The 21,939-nt window shown below is 41.2% G+C and overlaps 1 protein-coding gene across 2 annotated transcripts in view; it reads left to right on the forward strand.

Annotated features, from left to right (window-relative positions):
• MCF2L2 (MCF.2 cell line derived transforming sequence-like 2) overlaps nucleotides 1-21,939 on the forward strand; it is a 224,251-nt gene that overhangs the window by 33,037 nt on the left and 169,275 nt on the right. The gene's annotated exons all lie outside the window — the stretch shown is intronic.

Below are 21,939 nucleotides of genomic sequence, written 5' to 3' on the forward strand. Positions count from 1 at the left end.
GATGGTGGCTGCGCATGAGGTGCCTTGGCTGGAAATCAAACTCGGATCACCCTTGTGGAAGGAGAGAATTCTACCCCTGAGCCACCAATGCCTTGCTGTGCACTTAGGAGATACTTGATAAAAATTATTGAGTGAATGAAAAATTGAGCAGCTGATGATGCTTTTGTTCCTTCCGGTTCCTTTCTCTAGGTTAAAGCTGTATGGCTTCCAGGGTCATGCGGTACAGGATATGTGGCCGTTCCTCAAGGAGCTCAATCCATATAAGGAGCTACTTAATTTAGTTCCTTAAATGAGAAAACTAGGGGCATTTTATAATTCTTATTGTTAGATGGGGTAACTAAGGCATAGAGCAAGGAAACTGCCAACCAGGTATGAGAACTATGCGAATAGCTGAGCCTGTGACAGAAATGTTTTCTGTAATCTGCTACTTCCACCCTCTGTAGAATATGTCTCTGCCACGTCTTGGAGCCACTTACGTCAATAAATATCGAGGTCTTCAAGGAATGGAGCATGTGACAGTTCACATCGGAATCGACTTGATGGCAGTGGGTTTTTTTTTTTTTTTTTTTTTACTAAAGACAGAGGTTAAGCGCTTGGCTGCTAACTGAATGGTTGGCAGTTTGAACCTGCCCACTGACTGTGGGAGAAAGACCTGGTGATCTGCTCCCATAAAGGTTATACCTAAGAAAACCCTTTGGGGCAGTTCTACTCTGTCACATGGGCTCGTTATGAGTTGATAATTGACTTGACACCACCAGACAACAAGAACCAAAAACATAGACAGCTCTGGGCATCGGGTCCCAGTCCTGATTCTTAGGAAAAGTCCCACCCTCCAAGGTCTATATTGTTTATGATAGCATCCTTATATAATTACTGTGTGGTTAAGACTTTACACAAGGGCCATGATGTGCTATTTTGCTTGCTTTCCATCTGCCTCCTCTTCAGTCAACACCAGCTTTGTGATTGACTGAAAGGCTACCTGGTGTCTGATCTCATCTGTGGGGATTGAGGAAGTTGATAGTTTGCTTTCACCTTCTTCAGAGAAAGCCATAAATTTATTTTTAATTTACTTCTTCAAAGTCTAGTACTTCATTTCGTTTCACTAATTCTCTCACTCTCCCCATTGGTCTCTCAAATGGCACACATTACGCAGACATGTGAGGATTTGGGGCCTTCCTTGCTGCAAGGGAGAGATGCTTTGCTTATGTTGTTCTCTCTGCCAGAACAGAGTCTGGGTGGTGCAAACAGTTAACGCACTTAGCTGCTAAATAAAAGGCTGGAGGTACCAGTATTCCCAGAGGCACTTCGGAAGGCAGGTCTGGGGATCTACTTCTATACAAGCATCCACTGAAAACCCTGTGGAGCACAGTTCTACTCTGACTCACATGGGATCAAAATGAGCCGGAATTGCTCGGTTGGCTCCTACATGTTTGTCAGCCCTCAGCTCTGACCTCATCTCTTTGAGGAGACCTTACCTGAACCCCAGTTGTGCTCTCACATACTCTCCTCTTTATTTCCTTGGAACCCTGAGCTTACCCTTTTATAACACCAAAGAATATGAAAATTCTTTCTGCCTTTCCCTTTAGACTCTGACCTCAAGAGTAGGGCCGACGCTTTGTTTTTAATTCTTGATCCCCAGCCCTAGTACAGTGCTTCACATGTAGCAGATTCTCAAGAAGTATTCTGGATTTCCAGTTTTCATATATAATTTAATAAGTCATCCTAAACAGAAGATACTTGTAGGGTGTGAAGGGAGCAGCAATAGAGAGAGGGCCCCCAGTCATTGCTCCTGCCCCACCGCCCTGGCTGTAGGGAGTTGAACTTGATCTCTCTCCCTGGCACAATTGCAGTTCAGTTTAGCAAATTCTCCTTCCTTGGGGTGTAACAAGGAGGGTGAACAGGGAGGATGGCAATGGATGGAAATGTCCCCTCTGCCATTTGTTTTAAGCTCACTGTGGCATTTGACTTAATCCCTAGGGATGCAGTCATATCTGGATTAATGGGTGATTTCTGTCTTGTATTCGTGCCCTCTTCTGAACACACTGAGAATGTGTCTTGGTTGTCTAGTGCTGCTGTAACAGAAATACCACAAGCGGATGGCTTTAACAAAGAGAAATTTATTTCCTCACAGTACAGTAGGCTAAAGGTACAAATTCAGGGCCTTGGCTCCAGGGGAAGGCTTTCTTTCTCTGTTGGCTCTGGAGGAAGGTCCTTATCCTCAATCTTGCCCTGGTTGAGGAGCTTCTCAGGCACAGGGACCCTGTGTCCAAAGGACGCGCTGTGCTTCTGGTGCTGCTTTCTTGGTGGTATGAGGTCCCCCATCTCTCTGCTTGCTCCTGTCTTTTTTGTCTCCAGAGATTGCCTCAAGACACAGTCCAATCCTGTAGGTTGAGTCCTGCCTCACTAACACAACTGCTGCCCATCCTCCCTTTAACATCACAGAGGCAGGATTTACAACACACAGGAAAGTCACACAATACCAGGAATCATGGCCCAACCAAGCTGGTACACACATCTTAACATAATTCAATCCATGACAGGATGGTACACTGAGAACCCTCTGAACCTGATAGAGAAAACTCAAGGTTACGACTTTGACTTACAGATACAGAAGATGACATGGGCAACTGTTTGGGCTTGGTTTCTTTTTTCTGCTTTATGCTCCTTGTATCATTTCTTGTAAACTAGGGAGTAGTTTTCTTTCCTAGAATGCTGTTTGTCTCCAGAGAAAGAGGAACTGTCTGACCAGGTCTTCTCCTTTCCCCTTCTTGCCTTTTGTTTACACCACCTCACTGCCCCACCCCTTGTTATTTTCAACATACAGCAGAGACAAAGGATAAGGCCTGAAAGGAGAATTTGATCTGCCCCTTGATTTCCAGTTCCCATTTCCAGTTCCAAGCAGAATGAAAGGACCCATGTTCGTTTTATGACTTCAGTTTATCACAGTTTGCATCTTCCTGAAAGTTACAGCGGTTACCAGATACCAGGGCCCTTCCCAGATTGCAAAATGTTTTATATGTGCTTCGCAGAGGTCTCATGACATGGAGCAAGAGAGCATTGCTAAAGCAGAAGAGGAATATGGCAGGATACTCATGGAAGGGAAGGGGTATCTCTGGGCTTGAAATTAATAAGAATTCCCTGTTGTGATTGGGGTTATGCGAGTACACAAAAGCTTCCCAGAATAATTTATTCTTCACTGAATCCTCGTTGAGTGCCAGCAGAGACTAATGATGGAAAGAATACTCAGAGTCATTACACCAAAAAGAATTTGTCGACGCTTTGCCATTTTAGGAGGTAGCATATGATCAAGAACCAGTGGTATTGAAGGAAGAAGTCCAAGCTGTACTGAAGGCACTGGCAAAAAACAAGGCACCAGGAATTGACGGACTACCAGTTGAGATGTTTCGACAAACCGATACAATGCTGGAAGCGCTCACTCATCTATGCCAAGAAATTTGGAAGACAGCTACCTGTCCAGCTGACTGGAAGAGATCCATATTTGTGCCCCTTCCAAAGAAAGGTGATCCAAGAGAATGTGGAAAATATTGAACAATATCATTAATATCACACAAAAATAAAATTTTGCTGAAGACCATTCAAAACAGTTGCAGCAGTACATGGACAGGGGACTGCAAGAAATTCAGGCTGGATTCAGAAGAGGACGTGGAATGAGCGATATCGTTTCTGATGTCACATTCATCTTGGCTGAAAGCAGAGAATTCCAGAAAGATGTTTACCTGTGTTTTATTGACTATGCAAAGGCATTCGACTGTGTGGATCATAACATTATGGATAAACTGGGAAGAAAGGGAATTCCGGAACACTTAACTGTGTTCATGTGGAACTTGTGTGTAGACCAAGAGGCAGTTGTTTGGTCAGAACAAGGGGATACTGATTGGTTTAAAGTCAGGAAGGGTGTGTGTCAGGGTTGTATCCTTTTACCATACCTATTCAATCTGTACGCTGAGCAGATAATCCGAGAAGCTGGACTACATGAAGAAAAACAGGGCATCAGGATTGGAGGAAGACTGATTAACAACCTGCGATATGCAGGTGACACAACCTTGCTTGCTGAAAGTGAAGAGGACTTGAAATACTTACTGATGAAGATCAAAGACCAGGGCCTTCAGTATGGATTACACCTCAACATAAAACAAAAATTGTCACAACTAGACCGATAAGCAACATCATCATAACCAAAGAAAAGATTGAGGTTGTCAAGGATTTCATTTTACTTGGATCCACAATCAACGCCTATGGAAGCAGCAGTCAAGAAATCAAATGACACATTGCATTGGGCAAATGCACTACAAGAGATCTCTTTAAAGTGTTAAAAATCAAAGATGTCACTTGGAGGACTAAAGTGTGCCTGACCCAAGCCATGGCATTTTCAATCGCCTCATATGTATGCATATGAAATCCTGGTGGCATAGTGGTTAAGAGCTACGGTTGCTAACCAAAAGATCGGGCAGTTTGAAACCGTATGGGGCAGTTCTACTGTGTTCTATAGGGTCGGTATGATTCGGAATCAACTCGACAGCAATAGGTTTGGTTTTTTTGGGTCTCGTGTATGCAAAAGCTGAATAATGAATAGAGAAGACCAAAGAAGAATCAATGCCTTTGAATTATGGTGCTGGTGAAGAATATTGAATATACCATGAACCGCCAAAAGAACGAACAAATCTGTCTTGGAAGAAGTACACCCAGAATGCTCCGTAGAAGTGAGGACGATGAGACTTTGTCTCACATACTTTGAACATATTTTCAGGAGGAATCAGTCCCTGGAGAAGGACATCATGCTTGATAAAGTAGAAAAAACTAAGCCCACTGCCGTCTAGTCGATTCTGCCTCATAGCAACCCTGTAGAACAGAGTAGAACTGCCCCATAGAGTTTCCGAGGAGCTCCTGGCAGATTCGAACTGCTGAACTCTTGGTTAGCAGCCATAGCACTTAACCACTATGCCACCAGGGTTTCCTGATAAAGTAGAGGGTGAGCAAAAAAGGGGGAGACCCTCAAAGAGATGGGTTGATACAATGGCTGCAGCAATGGGTTCAAGCATAGCAAAAATTTTGAGGATGGTGCAGGACCAGGCAGTATTTTGTTCTGTTGTGCATAGGGTCGCTATGAGTCGGAACCAACTCTATAGCACCTAACAACTATAACAACAACAGATGACTAAGATAGCCATGAGACAATGTGTTGAGGCTTAGGAAATGCATCGGATGACTTTGTCCATGATTTTTTCATAAAATGTGTACACACAGGGATGTAGAAGCTCAGAAGAGAGAACTAGGAAGAACTAGGAAGCTTCAGAAATGAAACTTTAGACAGGAAGAACTGGGAAGTTTTGGGTATGAAGTGGCCTTGAAGGATGGATAAGATTTCCGGAGGTAGATATGGAGAGGGATGTTGTAGAGAGTCTTTGCACATGTCATTATAATACTTCCCTTGTGAGGATGGCGCAGCAGCACAGTGTTTCGTTCTGTTGTACACGAGGTCACTGTGAGTCAGAACCGACACTCTGGCACCTAACAACAACACTGTGGAGAAAGAATGGGATGGAGTTTAAGAGCTCTGGACACAGCCCAAACCTGGGTTCATATTCAGATCCCCACTACTCACAGCTGCTTGACGGGGGCAAATGACTTGGCTTCCATCTCTGTCTCGCTTGGGTTTGATGTTTGCAATTACAGTGTTTGGAATTACAGATCGTCCAGGTTGACCAGAACGGGGGTGGGAGGCTCTTTTTCCGAAGTAGCAAGAAACGAGGGGACTGGAAAGACGGGTGGGAACAGATTGCGCAAGGCCTTTACCAACAAGTTAAGGAATTTTGGTGCAGTATGCAGGAAGAGGCCATTGGAGCTTTTGAGAGAGTGGCAACCAGATTAATCTGGCATTGATATGCAGGATGGATCTGAGAGCGCGGGAGAAAGGAGGCAAGGAGACAAGTTAAGAGCTTAGATGCTGGGATGGGCATGAAGTGCAGAGGGAGTGAGCTAGGATGATGGCAGGAGGATTGGATAGAAAGGGATGGAGGAGAAAGCAGGCATTGGTGACTGGGTGGGGGGAGTGTGAGGGAGAGGGAGAGACAACTCATGATGCTGATTTTAAGAATCTCTTTCACAACTGGATCTTACTGCTTTTACCTTGCTGGGTATATGGAATTCAGATCCCACTACATTTTGGTTTTGATTGTCTCATCTTATTTTATTTTGCCACTTTTTCTGGCTCTCCCTTACCAAAACCATGGTAGGACAGTGGTTCTCAATCTGGGCTGTACATTTGAATCATCTGGAGAGTTTTTTAAAAATCCCAGTGAGCAGACCCTAATGAAGAGCAATTGATTCAGGACCCCTGCGGGTGAGGGTGGAGCAAGGCCTGAGCTTCAGTAGTGTTTTAAGCACCCCAGGTGATTCTAGCGTGCAGCTAAGGCTGAGAATCACGGTGCCAGGACCAGTATGGTGGAGGTGTGGTGAGAGCTAAGAGGCATTTGAGATGTGTGAGAAAGGATGTTTGGAACCAAATTTAGCTTTTGGGTAGGATGAGGTGGTGGGGCAGGTGGGGAGGTTGAAAGCAAGCTGAGGGAAGGCTGTGCTGAAATCTTTCACTTCTGCGGTCACAAAGTTTTTTTTTTTTTCTTTAAAGGCAATATAAGCAAAAGTTTGATTTTCTGAGCTGCCCTGACCCTGGGATTTTTTGTGAATTACTTGTAGTATGTAAGGAACTATTATGAAATATAACCTTCCTACATGGACCACATGGTATTAAAATACATACAGCATTACCTCAGACTATCAATTGTTCATATGCAAGTTCAAGTTGAAACTGAAGAAAATTAGAGCAAGTCCACGAGAGCCAAAGTATGAACTTCAGCACATCCTACCTGAATTTAGAGACCATCTCAAGAATAGATTTGACACACTGAACACTAATGACCAAAGATCAGATGAACTGTGGAATGACATCCAGGACATCATATATGAAGAAGCGAGAGATCATTAAAAAGACAGGAAAGAAAGAAAAGAACAAAATGGATGTCAGAAGAGACTCTGAAACTTGCTCTTGAACGTTGAGTAGCTAAAGTGAAAGGTAGAAATGATTAAGTAAAAGAGCTGAACAGAAGATTTCAAAGGGCGGCTCAAAAACACAAAGTATTGTAATGACATGTGTAAAGACCTGGAGATAGAAAACCAAAAGGGAAGAACACGCTCAGCATTTCTCAAGCTGAAAGAACTGAAGAAAAAATTCAAGCCTCGAGTTGCAATATTGAAGGATTCTGTGGGGAAAATACTAAACAATGCAGGAAGTAGCAAAAGAAGATGGAAGGCATACACAGAATCACTATACCAAAAAGAGTTGGTCGACGTTCAACCATTTCAGGAGGTAGCATACAATCAGGAACTGATGGTACTGAGGGAAGAAGTCCAAGCTGCACTGAAGGCATTGGTGAAAAACAAGGCTTCAGGAACTGACAGAATACTAATTGAGATGTTTCAACAAACAGATGGACTGCTGGAAGTGCTCACTTGCCTATGCCAAGAAATTTGGAAGACAGCTATCTGGCCAACTGACTGGAAGAGATCCATATTTATGCCTATTCCCAAAAAAAGTGACCGAAGTGAATGCAGAAGTTATTGAACAATATCATTAATATCACACACAAGGAAAATTTTGCTGAAAATCATTCAAAAGCAGCTGCAGCAGTGTATCAACAGGGAACTGCCAGAAATTCAAGCTGGATTTAGAAGAGGACGTGGAACCAGGGATATCATTGCTGATGTCAGATGGATCCTGGCTGAAAGCAGAGAATACCAGGAAAATGCTTACCTGTGTTTTATTGACTATGCAAAGGCATTTGACTATGTGGATCATAACAAATTATGGATAACATTGCAAACAATGGGAATTCCAGAACATTTAATTGTGCTCATGAGCAAACTGTAGATAGATCAAGAGGCAGTTGTTTGAATAGAGCGAGGGGATATTGCATGGTTTAAAGTCAGGAAAGGTGTGCATCGAGGTTGTAGCCTTTCACCATACCTATTCAATCTGTATTCTGAGCAAATAATTTGAGAAGCTGGACTGTATGAAGAAGAACGGGGCATCAGGATTGGAGGAAGAATCTTTTACAACCTGCGTTACGCAGATAACACAACCTTGCTTACTGAAAGTGAAGAGGACTTGAAGCACTTACTGATGAAGATCAAAGACCACAGCCTTCAGTATGGATTACACCTCAGCATAAACACATCAAAAAGCCTCACAACTGGAGAAATAAGGAATATCATGATAAATGGAGAAAAGATTGAAGTTGTCAAGGATTTCATTTTACTTAGATCCACAATCAACAGCCATGGAAGCAGCAGTTGAGAAATCAAAAGATGCCTCGCATTAGGCAGATCTGCTGCCAAAGACCTCTTTAAAGTGTTGAAAAGCAAAGGTGTCACCTTGAAGACTCAGGTGTGCCTGACCTAAAAGCCGTCGTGTTTTCAGCCACATCATATGCATGCAAAAGCTGGATGATGAATAATAAGGAAAACCGAAGAATGGATGCCTTTGAATTGTGTTGGTGAAGAATATTGAATATACCATGGACTGCCAAAAGAACGAACAAATCTGTCTTGGAAGAAGTACAACCAGAATGCTCTTTAGAAGCAAGGATGGCGGGACTGCGTCTCACATACTTTGGACATGTTATCAGGAGGAATCGGTTCCTGGAGGAGGACATCATGCTTGATAAAGTAGAGGGTCAGCGGAAAAGAGGAAGACCCTCAAGGAGATGGACTGACACAGTGGCTGCAACAGTGGGCTTAAGGAACAACAACATTACCACATCACCTGTAGGTTTCCAATGACAACAGAGGGCCCATAGATCTATCGGCTGCCATCTGCTACGTAAAATATACTACTAATAATTTTCACAATTCAGTGTATAACCGTAGCAGGACAAATCCTAGAGGTCAGTTTCTCAGAGGTGATACTTAGGCAAGACACTGTCATTGAAGTTATGTTTCCTGTGGTTATATATTGTATAGATTATAGCTAGGTGATTTTAAAGGGAATTAGTAAAACATTCTGAACCACAGAGGTGGTCAACTATTTTTTAATTACAGTTGTTTTTACCAAAATCAATACTTGTATAGCTAAACATGGGGTTTTTTCTAAATTGAGGTGAAATTCACATAACAGGAAATTAACCATTCTGAAGCGAACAATTCAGTGGCATTTAGTAGGTTCACAGGTTGTACAACCACCACCTTTACCTAGCTCCAAAGCATTTTCATTAAGCCATTGCTTCCTCTTCCCTCTTCCGTCCAGCGCCTGGCAATTACCAGTCTATTTTCTGTCTCTGTGGATATACCTATTCTAGATAATTCATATAAATGGAGTCATACGTTATGTGATTTTTGTGTCTGACGTCTTTCACTTAGCATACGTATTTGAGGTTCATCTACATTGTACTGTGTATTAGTACTTGATCTACTTTTATGGCTGAATAATATTTTGTTGTATGTGTGTACTACAATTTGTTTATTCATTCATCTGTTGATTGACATTTGGGTTGTTTCCACCTTTTGGCTGTTGTGAATAGTGCTACTATGAACGTACGTGTACATGCATTTGTTTGAGTTTTCAATTCTTTTGGGTATATATTTACAAGTGGAATTGCTGAGTCATATGGTAACTTTACGTTTACCTTTTTGAGGAACTGCCAAACTGTTTTCCATAGGGGCTGCACCATTTTATTTTCCCACCGGCAATGTATGAGGGTTTCAATTTCTCCACATCCTATGCATGGACATTTATTACGCTATTTCTCTACTCAGTTCCTTGATTTATTCTTAGTTTGGGTTCATTATTAGAAAGAGGTCAGAGAAAGTGTTTTTATCAAATGACATAAGAGTCTTATTTCCTTAAAAAATCAAAAACAAAAACATTGCCATTGGATCAGTTCTGACTCAAGGGGATCCCATGTGCTTCAGAGTACAACTGCACTGTAGGGTTTTCTTGGCTATAATCTTACAGCAGTAGATCACCAGGCTTTGCTGCATCCTGTGGCGCCACTGGGTGGATTTGAACCACCAACCTGTCAGTTAGTAGTGAAGAGCAAACTGTTTACACCATGCAAGCCCTTGCTCAGTGGTTAATTTCACGATCCTTTGTTATTTCTAAAAGGGCCTTTTTTCCGATGAATCTGTTGAGAGACCTATTTAAGCTAGAAGCAATTTCACACATCCCATTTTCCTCACATAAAGCCTGGTGCATAGTCTGAGATCAGTAGTGTCCTGTTTTGATTGGCTGAGAATGCTGTCTGATATTTGTATTTTAGGGAGGGATGAGAGAAGGACAGAGCCCTGGTGGCTCAGTAGTTAAGAGCTTGACTGCTAACCAAAAGGTTAGCAGTTCAAATCCACCAGCCACTCCTTGGAAACCCTATGGGGCAGTTAGTTGTACTCTGTCCTGTAGGGTTGCTATGAGTCAGAATTGACTTAACAGCAGTGGGTTTTGATTTTAGGAGAAGGACAGTATTTGGCCCGTGCGTGATAACAAAACTTGCTCCTTTGCATCAAATGAGACTTGTTGGGATTGAAACAACTTCTCAGCTTTAGAAAACAGCCTTGCCAGAGAAGTGAGTTCAATCAATCTGAACTTCTTACCCTGATGGAGGCAATGAAAAAATTGCAAGTGGCTTTGAACAGTATTAATGGGCAAAAATGCTGCTTTGATTGAGGAGCTAAGGTGAGCTATGTTATTTCCTGGACTGGCTGTGGAATTGCTACCCCAAAGAATAAGGAGACTCAATTCATTATTTGACTATGAAGGCTAAGTTGCTGCGTTGCCCAACATGGGTAGATTTGCTTCAGAGCCCTCTGGGATGCGAGGCCAGGCCTTAGGCACGCGATTGAGGCTTGAAATTTGAGAGCGCCCCATGAGTTCATTACAGTAAATGGTGACACGGGCGAGTGAGCCTTATATGCCAAGAGAATTTGAGTAAACTATACTCGAAGGCAAAGAGTATTTAATATACTGTGGACTGCCAGAAGAACGAACAAATCAGTGATAGAAAAAATACAACCAGAATGCTCTTTAGAAGCAAGGATGGCGAGACTTTGGCTCACTTACTTTGGAAGACTGATCACTAGACAAGGATACCATGTTTGGTGAAGTAGAGGGTCAGAGAAAATGAGGGATCCCTTAATGAAATAGATTGATGCAATAACCACAACAATGAACTCAAACATACCTGTGATCATGAAAATGGCACAGAACTAGGCAATGTTGTGTTCTGTTATACATGAGGTCTCATGAGCTGGAGTTGACTTGATGGTACCTAACAACAAGAACATACCAGAGGGTAGGAAAAAATATTAATATGCCAGGGCCCTGTACTCTTCTATGTAAGAACTGGGGATCTGACATTGTTTCTTCCCGTAGAATGACCTAGTGTGTATATAATGGCTTTTTTGCTGTTCCTTTGCTTTTTTTTTTTTGCTTTAGCATAGCATTACTACCTCCTATGTTTGTGTCATCTGTCCTGTTCAGATAGGAACCCATTTTCCCTTTTCTGATACGTTCAATGTAGGTATCTGTAGAAATTCAAATCACAACGTCTCACCTAAATTTGCAGGTGTTAAATGGCGTAAACGTCTGGAACTTAGTGTCACTCGGTGGTACTATCAAGTGACAGGACCACTTCTCATCATGAGCAGTCTCCTCTCCTAGTATTTATTATGTGACATTGGTTACTATGGAGATGGGTAGTTTGAGGGGTTGGAATGAAATTGGAGAAGGTTTGGGTGTGGTATTAGCTATAACATTCGTGACTGTTGCCTTTGGAGAATCAAGCCTTAAGTGGAGAGCAGTCAACTCTCATCATGACTCCACCAGTCACTACCTGGTCAGTAAAGTTTCCTGGGATTCCGTCAGCCATAAAGGGCTTTGAGTTTTTACTTCTCTGAGATGTGAAGGGGTCCTGACAGTGATGGGGACAAGGGGTCCTAGTACCATTGCCTAGTACCAAGTCCACAACACTTACTAAAGAGCTGCAGGCACTATTGCAAATGCCTTCTGATTGAATAATCTTTACAACTTCACAGAGATAATAGATACTGCATGGTATATACACTTGATGTTATCTGTTAAAATAGGTTACAGAGTAAATACTTTTGGCTTTGTGGACCAAATAATCTCTGTTGCGACTACTCAACCCCACTGTTGTAGCTCTAAAGCAGCCACAGACTATATAGAAACAGATGAGTGTGGCTGTGTCTCAATGAAACTTTATTTACAAAAACAAGGGTGGGATAGGTTTGGCCTGTGGGCACTAGGCTGTAGTTTGCCGACCCCAGGTTAGAGTAGTGGTTCTCAAACATTAGCATGCATTAGAATCACCTGGATGGCTTATCAAAACACAGATTGCTGTCCCCAGCCACAGAGTTTCTGATTCAGTAGTTCTGGAGTGGGACCCAATAATTTACATTTATAACAAATTTCCAGGAGATGTGGCTGCTGTTGGTTTGGGAACCGCATTCTGAGAAATACTGGTCTAAGTCCAATCTCCTCATTTACAGAGGTGAACACTGAGACCAGGGAGAAGAAAGGATTTGTGTAAATTCACAAGCTGGTGAAGGACAAAGTTTAGGACCTAGATTAGGATTTAGATTTTCCAGCTCATGAATCAGGGCTATTTCTACCACATCACACAGCTTTCAGTACTAATATCTGCTCCAGTGTGGATGAACCTCAAAAACATTATGATAGGTGAGAGAAGCTAGACACAAAAGGTCACGTGTTGTACGATTCCATTTATATGGAATATCCAAAGTAACATAGAGACAGAGTGCAGATGGGTGGTTGCCAGGGGCTGGGGGAAGAGGGAATGGGGATAATTTTTTAATGGGTGTGGGATTTAGATTTGGGTGGATGAAAAAGTTTTGGAGCCAGATAGAGGTGGTGGTTGTACAACACGTGAATCTACTAAATGCCACTCAGCTGTTCACTTTAAAATGGTTAATTTTGTGTTATGTGAATTTCATCTCAATTAAAAAAAAAAAAATCCATGCTTAGTTGAAATACTGATTTTGGAAAAAAAAACTGTGATTAAAAAGGAGTTGACCACCTCTGTGGTTCAGAATGTTTTACTAATGCCTTTTAAAATCACCTAGCTACAGTCTATAGCCTCAGGAGACATATATTCAATGACAGCGTCTTGCCTAAGTATCGCCTCTGAGAAACTGACCCCTAGGATTCATTATGCTGTGGTTATACACTAAATCATGAAAATTATCAGTAGTGTAATTTATGTAGCAGTTGGCACCTGATAGGCAAAAATAGGCCCTCTGTTGTCATGGAAACACAATGGTGATGTGGTAATGGTGTATAAATATGATTACCATGTCACCCAGTGTGGTGCTTATCTCCATGAGGCTAATTTATGTATTTATCTCTTTTTCTTGATTTACCAACTTTAGACAGTATCTTGTGAGTCTTTGCTGTGAAAAATGAGTTTTGTGTACTTATGATTATTTGTCTCTTCCTGTTACCTTTCACCCCCTAATTTTTGTTAGTTATATTATTTTTATATTATTATAAATTTAAATAATATACTTCTGTCTGGTACCTAGCAACGTTAGATAATATCTGTTGATTTTCTACTGTACCCTGTCCTCCTTATTGACATCGTTAGGTTCCAAAGACCAGATCATTATGCAAAAATGGAGGATGACCACATCAGATCACAAAAAAATGGAGAATGACTAGATCATTACACAACTGCCAAATTACATCATTATATAACCGCCAGGTTGCATCATTTCATAACTGCCAAACCACTGAGAATCATGACTCAGCCAAGCTGAGTCATAACCTTAACCATCAAAGCCAGCATTACTCTCCCCTCATACCTCGGCATTTGTTACTGCCAGATATACGTCATTAATGTGCAAAGAGTTGGAGAGTAGATTTTTGACTGTTGTCGTAAATGTGAAATGTGAGGTAATGAGATGGTAAGTGGGAAGAAGGTTTATGTATTTCCACCTTTCTTTTTACTCTCTTTCGTCCTTCAGGTTCTTCTACATATATATCATTTCCTTTTCATTGCTAAGATATATACTTTGTTTAGCAAGGAGCCCTGGTGGCACGACGGTCAAGCATTTGGCTGCTATCTGAAAGATTGGTAGTTCAAATCCACCAGCAGCTTCATGGGAGGAGGATATGGCAATCTGCTTGCGTAAAGATTATGGCTTACGAAACCCTATGGGGCAGTTCTACTAGGTCACATGCGGCCGCTATGCGTCAGAATTGACTTGACGGCACACAACAACAGCAACCTGTATTTACAGATTTTCTTGTGAGTTTTCTTTCTTTGACTCTAAGTTGATTCTAAATAATAGAAATCAGTAAAACACATTTATATACATAATATGATTGGACTTCTCGAGTGAGAGTTCTAATCCGATATCATTAATCTGGTGTCACTCAAAGGAAAATTCTACAAAAAAAAGTGAAGGTCAAATGGATTTTCTTCCCTTCTCTGCTTAAAATTATGCCACAATTCATTTCAGATTTAGACAATGACATTTTTATGTGCTTTTTCTTTTGGGGCTTCTAATTGCCTTTCTTTTTTTCTTATTTACAGAAGTGGCATGTATCTTTATTGCATTATTAATATCTTGCAGGTTCTTTACCATATATAATTTGTATGATGGCATACACTTTCATCTTGAAGACATTCTTCTGAGACTGTCTGGCTTACTTTTATAATTTGGGTGGTTGCTTTCTAGGTCTGCTGCAAGTTGGGAATTTGGGATTACTTTTTATTGTATCTCTGGGAAAACCCAAAACTAAACCAAAGCCGTTGCCATCAAGTCGATTCTGACTCATAGCGATCCTATAGGACAGAGTAGAACTGCCTCATGGAGTTTCCAAGGAGGTCCCTTCATTTTTTAAATTTCATTTTCATTAAAAAATGTTTGAGTTATTTCTTTTCAGGAAAAGTGTATCGTAAGTGAATCTTCCAAGATCTTGAATGTCTGAAAGTAGCTCATTTTGTCCTCACACTTGATTGACAGCTGGGCTGGGTATGGAATTTTTTATGTAAAATAACATTGATCCACTGATTTTTGTTATCAGCATTACTAAGACTGATCTTTCTCAAAAATATCCAAGTCTCATTCCTTCATGAGTAAACTATTTCTTTCTCCCCTTCAGTACTCTCCTTGGGATTTTCTTTATGTTTTGCAGTTTTGAAATTTCAGACCTTTTTCCTTCATTTTGCTAGACTTTCTGTGGCTCCTTTCAAACCAAATATTCAAGCTTAGAAAACTTTTCTTCTGTTCTTTGCTTATTTCTTCTGTTTATATTTATTGATATGATTGGTATGTTTGGTCTCAATTCAGTCATATCATTTTATCTTATAATACTATTTGTGTTATGTTTGTATTTCTCAACATAATATATTTTCTTTTTTTTTTTTTTTTAATTTTCCGTTTCTTTTGGTATTTAGGGAGATTTTGTCCTCGTGATTACCGTTGTAGTTACACTTTTTAAATGTCCCCTTAGTCCCTCTTTTTTTAATTGTTTAACTTTTTACTTCTCATTTGTCAACTCTCAGTAGTATCATTTGACTCCCTCCTACTACCTGTACAATAATCAGTGAGTTTATTCTCTTTCTTCCCTTCTCCTTTTCAACTTGTATTCTATATACTATCCTTCCATTACCCATTGCACTTTTGTTTACATTAAACCTACATTTGTTTAGACTGACCTACATTAAGTAGACCTTTTGCTGACATTTCCTCAAGTTGTCTTGTTATTGGATGAAGATCAACCTCTAGCAGAGTCTTCAAGAAGGACTCATGGATACAGAACTCCCCGAGTTCTTGGATGTCTATGGCTTTTTCTGTTGCCTTCATACTTGAAAGGCAGCTTGCCCTGGGCGTCAAATTATTGGTTCAAACTTTTTGTTCATGAGTTGTTCTAGAACAGTATTCTTGCCATGATTTGTATGTTGCTTTTGAAAGCATGATGCCCCTGTTTGTTTCTCTAGTTCTGGTAATTATTTGATCTTTTCCCTGGAGGTGCTTAGGATTACGGCTTTATCTTTAAAGTCTAACAATTTGCTGGAATATGTCTCAGAGTTGATTTTTTCAGGTCAGTTTTCCCAGGTGCCTGCTGGACCCTTTCAGGTGTATGTAGATTCGGGTCTATTTTTATTTTTGGAAAGTTGTCTTCGATTTTGCTTTGAAATATTATTTCTGCTCCTTTTTTTTTTTTTTTTTTAATCTTTAGGGACTCCATCTATAAGTATGTTGAATCTCTTGCCTAGCTTCCATTTCAACCACTTTCTTTCTGACCTTTTTTTACTTTTTTCTTCATTTCATTTTAACACTCTGGCTTGTTTTCTCAATTTTATTCACTGCCTCTCATTAAATTTTGTTTCATATTTGTTTTCCTTTGAGTATTTTTTAATTTAGACTTCATTCCTCATATGATTTTGTTTTTTCCTCCACCCAGCCATGACTTCAATCAGTTCTTTTTTTGTTACTTCCTATTTTTTATTTTTATTCCTTTCTGTTCCTGGTTTTTTAGTTTCTGATTTTAAGTGTGAATGCTTATGTGAAGACATTTAGTTCAGTTTGGAGGTTTATGTTGTAGGTTTTTTTTTTTTTTTTCCTGCGTAATGACTAGCTTTTTTGGGAGGAATTTTCATTAGCTAAGAAGTTTTAATTCTTCTTATTTTTTTCCCTTGTAGTAGTGTAGGTGAAGTGATTGTAATGATGAAGACTGCATGCATCTCCACATTTAGCAAACAGGATTGGTGGTTTGGGGTAGTTTACGAGATTCCTAGTTCAAGAGTGCTGTCATCTGTTAGTGTGTCTAAATATGGTTTCTGTAAGGGATGGCCTTAAAAATTTTTGAGAGGGAGGTTAATGGAAGGGGTTTGTATTCGTGTATGTGTGTGTGTGTGTGCATGTATATAAAAAAATGTATATATACACACATATATATATATCTTGTCTTGTAGTATCCTAAGCTTTACACCTTGCCTCTTTTTGCCTTTCTGCATAGCCTCCTCTTCTCCTTTCCTTTGTTTCTCTCCCAGACTGCCTGCCTCTTTTCAAGACTGCCTCTTTGAGTCCTTCCATAGTCGGTGCTCTAATGTACTAGTACTCTTCTTAAGTACCTTTGCATTTAGGGTGAACGTTTCTTTTCCTAGGATCTGTTTTATCTTAATCCCCTCTTCTCTCTTGAGTGTAGTTTATCCTCACACCTCTCCAAACCCCGTTGCCATAGAGTCGATTCAGACTCTTACAACCCTATAGGACAGAGTAGAACTGCTTCATAGGGTTTCCAAGGAGCGGACGGTGGATTCGAACTGCTGACGTTTTGATTAGCAGCTGTAGCTCTTAACCACTGAACCACCAGGGCTCCTCTGATATCCTCTAGCTCCCCCCCAAAACAGCAGCAGCTCAAGAGATAATTCTGCTGGAAATTGGTGCCTTTTTTTTTTTTTTCCAAATGCAATTACAGGTAACTTGAAATCTGCAGTGTTCTCTGTCTTCCAGTTATGCTGAAAGCATGGGATTTGTGTCCTTCTACATGTGAAGAGCTTGGCTGCTAACCAAAAGGTCGGCAGCTCAAATCCACCAGCCACTCCTTGGAAACCCTATGGGGCAGTTCAATTCTGTCCTATAGGGCCACTATGAGTCGGAATCGACTCCATGGCAACGGGTTTGGTTGTTTGGTTTATCTGTTGAGCTGTATGGTTTTTAGAGAATGTGTGAAGAGATTCAGATTTAACTCAGCTACCCAGAGGTCTCTCTTTTTTTTCATTTTTGATAAACTTTTTATTTCAGATCACTAATTTTGTCATCAGCAATATCTATTCTTTTTTTTTAAACTCTTCTATGAATTTTTAGATTCTGGCATCATGTTTTTAATTTCCAAGAACTATTCCTGTTCGGAAACCCTGATGGTATAGTGGTTAAGAGCCACGGCTCCTAACCAAAAGCTGGGAGGTTCAGATCCACCAACTGTGCCTTGGAAACCCTGTGGGGCAGTACTACTCTGTCCTATAGGGTCACTGTGAGTTGAAATTGACTCAGTGGCAATGAGTTTGGTTTTTTGGGTTATTTCCTATTCTCTGATTGATCCCTTTTCATAACAGGTCGTTGTTGTTTTATGGATACAGTGTCTTTATCCTCTCCTGTCTTGGGTTATTAATTAGCAAAAAATTAAAAAGTTATTTACTGTTTCTAGGTTGATTGTTCTGTTTGTCCCTCTCAATGTTTTTCTTTGATGCTTTGGCTTTATTCATTTCTAGAGATCTTTGGTTGCCTACCTGTACTTGTGAATGAAGGGGTTATATTGTTAATATAAGTACCTGGCTTGGGTTTCCTTTGCAGTTGTGTAGGTCTACTCGAAGGCAGTGGGTGGTGGGGTTTGTTTACCCCAAATCCTTGTACTTGAAGGGTAGAGGGGTGAGACCAGCTAACTTGGCAACAGTGGGTGGGTCCCATAAACAGATGTTTGACTAGGGAGTAGGCGGGACTTTTTATTTGCCATGATAAAGAGGACTTTGCTCTGGAGACAGTCTTTAGTCAGTGTTACTTCTAGAAAGACCTGCATTTTATATTCTTTTTCTGCGTCTTCTGTGGGGCCTGGAGTTTCTTGGAGCTCAGCTCCTCCTTCACCCCATCTTCAATACTCATGTTCTAGGGTCTGTCCAAGCAAATCCATTTTGTGAAGGAAGAGGTTCTCAGGGCTATCTACCGAAAACCAAACCCTTTGCGGTCAAGTCGATTCCAACTCAGCAACCCCATAGGGTTTCCATGGTTGTGAATCTTCACAGAAGCAGACTGTCACATCTTTCTCCCATGGAGCCACTGGTGGATTTGAACCACCGACCTTCCAGTTAGCAGCCGAGTGCTTTGACCACTGTGCCCCCAGGGCTCCTCTCTCAAGGCTACAGATGAGGGCAAATGCTACAACCAGCTGCTGTCTATACACAGGAGAGAGGAGGGAGGTGGTGGGGGTGAGGCGGGGGCCAGCTACCCAAGGTGTTTTGTCAATCCTTGTTACTCAAAGCGTGGGCTCCAGAGTGGACAATACCTGGGAGTTTGTAGAAATGCAGAATATGGGGCCTCACCCCAGACTCCTTGAATCAGAATCTGCCTGTTAACAAGACCCTCATGAAGACTGAAGTTGGAGAAGTGATGTTGCAGACGACCCTGTATGTAACTACTCCGTCCTTCCTGCTCTCTCCCCGGCTCTTTCAAGAGTGAAACCCTTGGAGCGCCACTATAGAAGCCCGTGAACATTTCTTCTCTCCATTTTCTAAGGTTAGCATCATCAGAAAGAGGAAGTCATTCATCTCTACAGTCCCAGAAAGATCTTTCTCTAATGACATTACCCATCTCTTGCTTCCCCTGTAGAATCCCCTAGTTGTGCGTTTTCAAATATTTAATGTATATTCTAGACATCGGTATCATTTAAATAAAGCAGTGGTGGCGGTATGTGTGTGTGTGTGTGTGTGTGTGTGTGTGTGTGTGTGTGGTGGGGTCCATAGACAGTCAACACTTCAAACAACTGCAGTATTTCATATCACCGTACAGTAGAAAGGAGCCCTGGTGGTGCAGTGGTTAAGTGATCAGCTGTTAACTGAAAGTTCGGTGGGGTGGTTCCCGCCCACCAGCTGCTCTATGGGAGAAAGATGTGTCAGTCTGCTTCCATAAAGATTACAGCCTTGGAAACCCTGTGGAGCAGTTCTACTCTGTCCCAAAGGGTTGCTGTGAGTCAGCATTGACTCGATGTCAATGGGTTTGGTGTTTTTTTGTTTATGTACAGTAGAAAAACCTGGCAGTATGCTTTCATTCATATATTAATGCATTCCTGATGGATTTATTCCCATTGTAGTCCTATAGAAGCTTTATTATTGATCAGTAACATATTTGTTTCTCTTTCCATTAAAAAAAGAGTGATGCGAGGGATGGAATTTGAAATGTGGAGCCTATATAAGAAGGCAGATTTGACTGAATATGGGGAAAGGACCACCTACTCTCTGAGCAGCCTGACAGAGAATTAAGTTGGGTTGGAGGCAGTGAACTCCAGGTTACTGGGTATGTCTGGTGGAGCTGGATGGGCATCTTAGAGAAACTGGAAGGGCATTCCTTCACTGGTTGAGGACTGAACCAAGCCGTTGAGCAGGCTCCGTCCTGCTACAAAGAGGAAGTGTCCTCTAACTATTGTCTGTTCTATGAATGGAGTACAGCTGGTCCCCAAAGTTTCAGCCTTCTGTAACTCTAGATGTTTTATTCATAAACTACCCAAAAGCTTTTTGAATGTTTTTAGTCTTAGATTTTTTTTAATTATGGAAAAATTTAGACATATGAAATGTCAAGAGTCTAGTATAATAAGCACCTAAGTTTCTCTCATTTAGCTTCAACACTTATCAACCCACGGATAATTGAATTTCATCTGTATAAACCAGTAACCAGTTGTCATTGAGTTGATTCTGATTCATGGCCACTCCATGTGTGTCAGAGTAGAACTGCCCTCCATAGGGTTTCAGTGGCTGATTTTTTCAGAAGTAGATTGCCAGGCCTTTCTTCCAAGGTGCCTCTGGGTGGACTCGACTGACAACTTGTCCATTAGCCTCCAAGCGTATTAGCTGCTTGCACCACCCAGCGACTCCTTCATCTGAATATTCACCCATGTTCCCTTCTGTCAATATCTGAAGCAGCTATTATATCATTTTGTCTGTAAATATTTCAGTATGCACATCATAGGACCTTAGTGTTAAAACGAACAATGAGGGTTAAAACAGCCAAGCGTTACCTACAGAAAATACATTTCCTGTGCATTTGGCTTAGTTGAGGTTTTGATGCCTTTGTTAAACAAGATGGGGTGGGGAAAAAAAAACCCAGAAGCAAAAACCAGTGGTCGATATGATGGAGCATTGTTTAGAAAGTATACCTTTTGTGGGGACTGTACTGCAAGTCATTGTCATGATTCTTTGTCTCTTTCTTCTGAAGTTGTGTCAGGACATACAGCCGTTTGTGTGCACAGGTGTTTTTCCAGCAGGTTCCATACTCAGTTCACCCAGAGGTCCCAGTCTTGAGACTTGATCTGTGTGGAGGTGAGAACTTCGCTGTAACGCTGGCTTTCCCTTTGGCTGGGGAAATCATATATAATGGCAGCCTCTCGTCTCATAGTCCAACAAACAGCCTTTGTTTATATACTGTATTTTCTGAGTCTCTCCCAGCTCCACCTTGATTAAGAGCCTTGAGCTCCCTTAGAACATTCTTCAGTGATGCCTCAGAGCAGCTACTGGATTTGCTTGGTTCTTCTACCTTATTCACATGCAGATACTTTTTAGGGTGAGGCTAACCTTTTATCCAATATTAGTAAGTTATTGAAGGTTTGAAGGTACCTCAAACACCACTACCACCCATCTGTCAGTGGAGGCTTGCATGTTGCTATGATGCTGAAAAGGTTTCAGTGGAGCTTCCAGACTAACATGGACAAGAAAGAAAGGCTTAGTGATCTACTTTCAAAAATCAGCTAAGAAAAACCCCATGGATCAGAATGGTTTGAGTCCGTTGTGAATGGAGTAGCCATGAGTCAGGGCTGACTCGATGGCAGCTAACTATATTATTGAAGGTTTACTATGGGCAGCTATTTTACATGTACTTGATCTCTTTTAATATCTGAGAAGCACATAAAAAAAAAAAGAATAGTGCTTCTATAGCTTTACCATGTACCAAACGTTGTTCTGAACATTTTACACATCTATACATGTTTGTCATTGCTATTAGGTGCCGCTTAGTTGGTTCTGATTCACAGTGACCCCATGTGCAACAGAACGAAACACCGCCGGGTCCTGTGCCATCCTCACAATCATTGTTACACTTGAGCCCATTGTTGCAGCCACTTTT

Source organism: Elephas maximus, chromosome 1, assembly GCF_024166365.1.
Source record: "Elephas maximus indicus isolate mEleMax1 chromosome 1, mEleMax1 primary haplotype, whole genome shotgun sequence".
NCBI classification, from domain to species: domain Eukaryota; kingdom Metazoa; phylum Chordata; class Mammalia; order Proboscidea; family Elephantidae; genus Elephas; species Elephas maximus.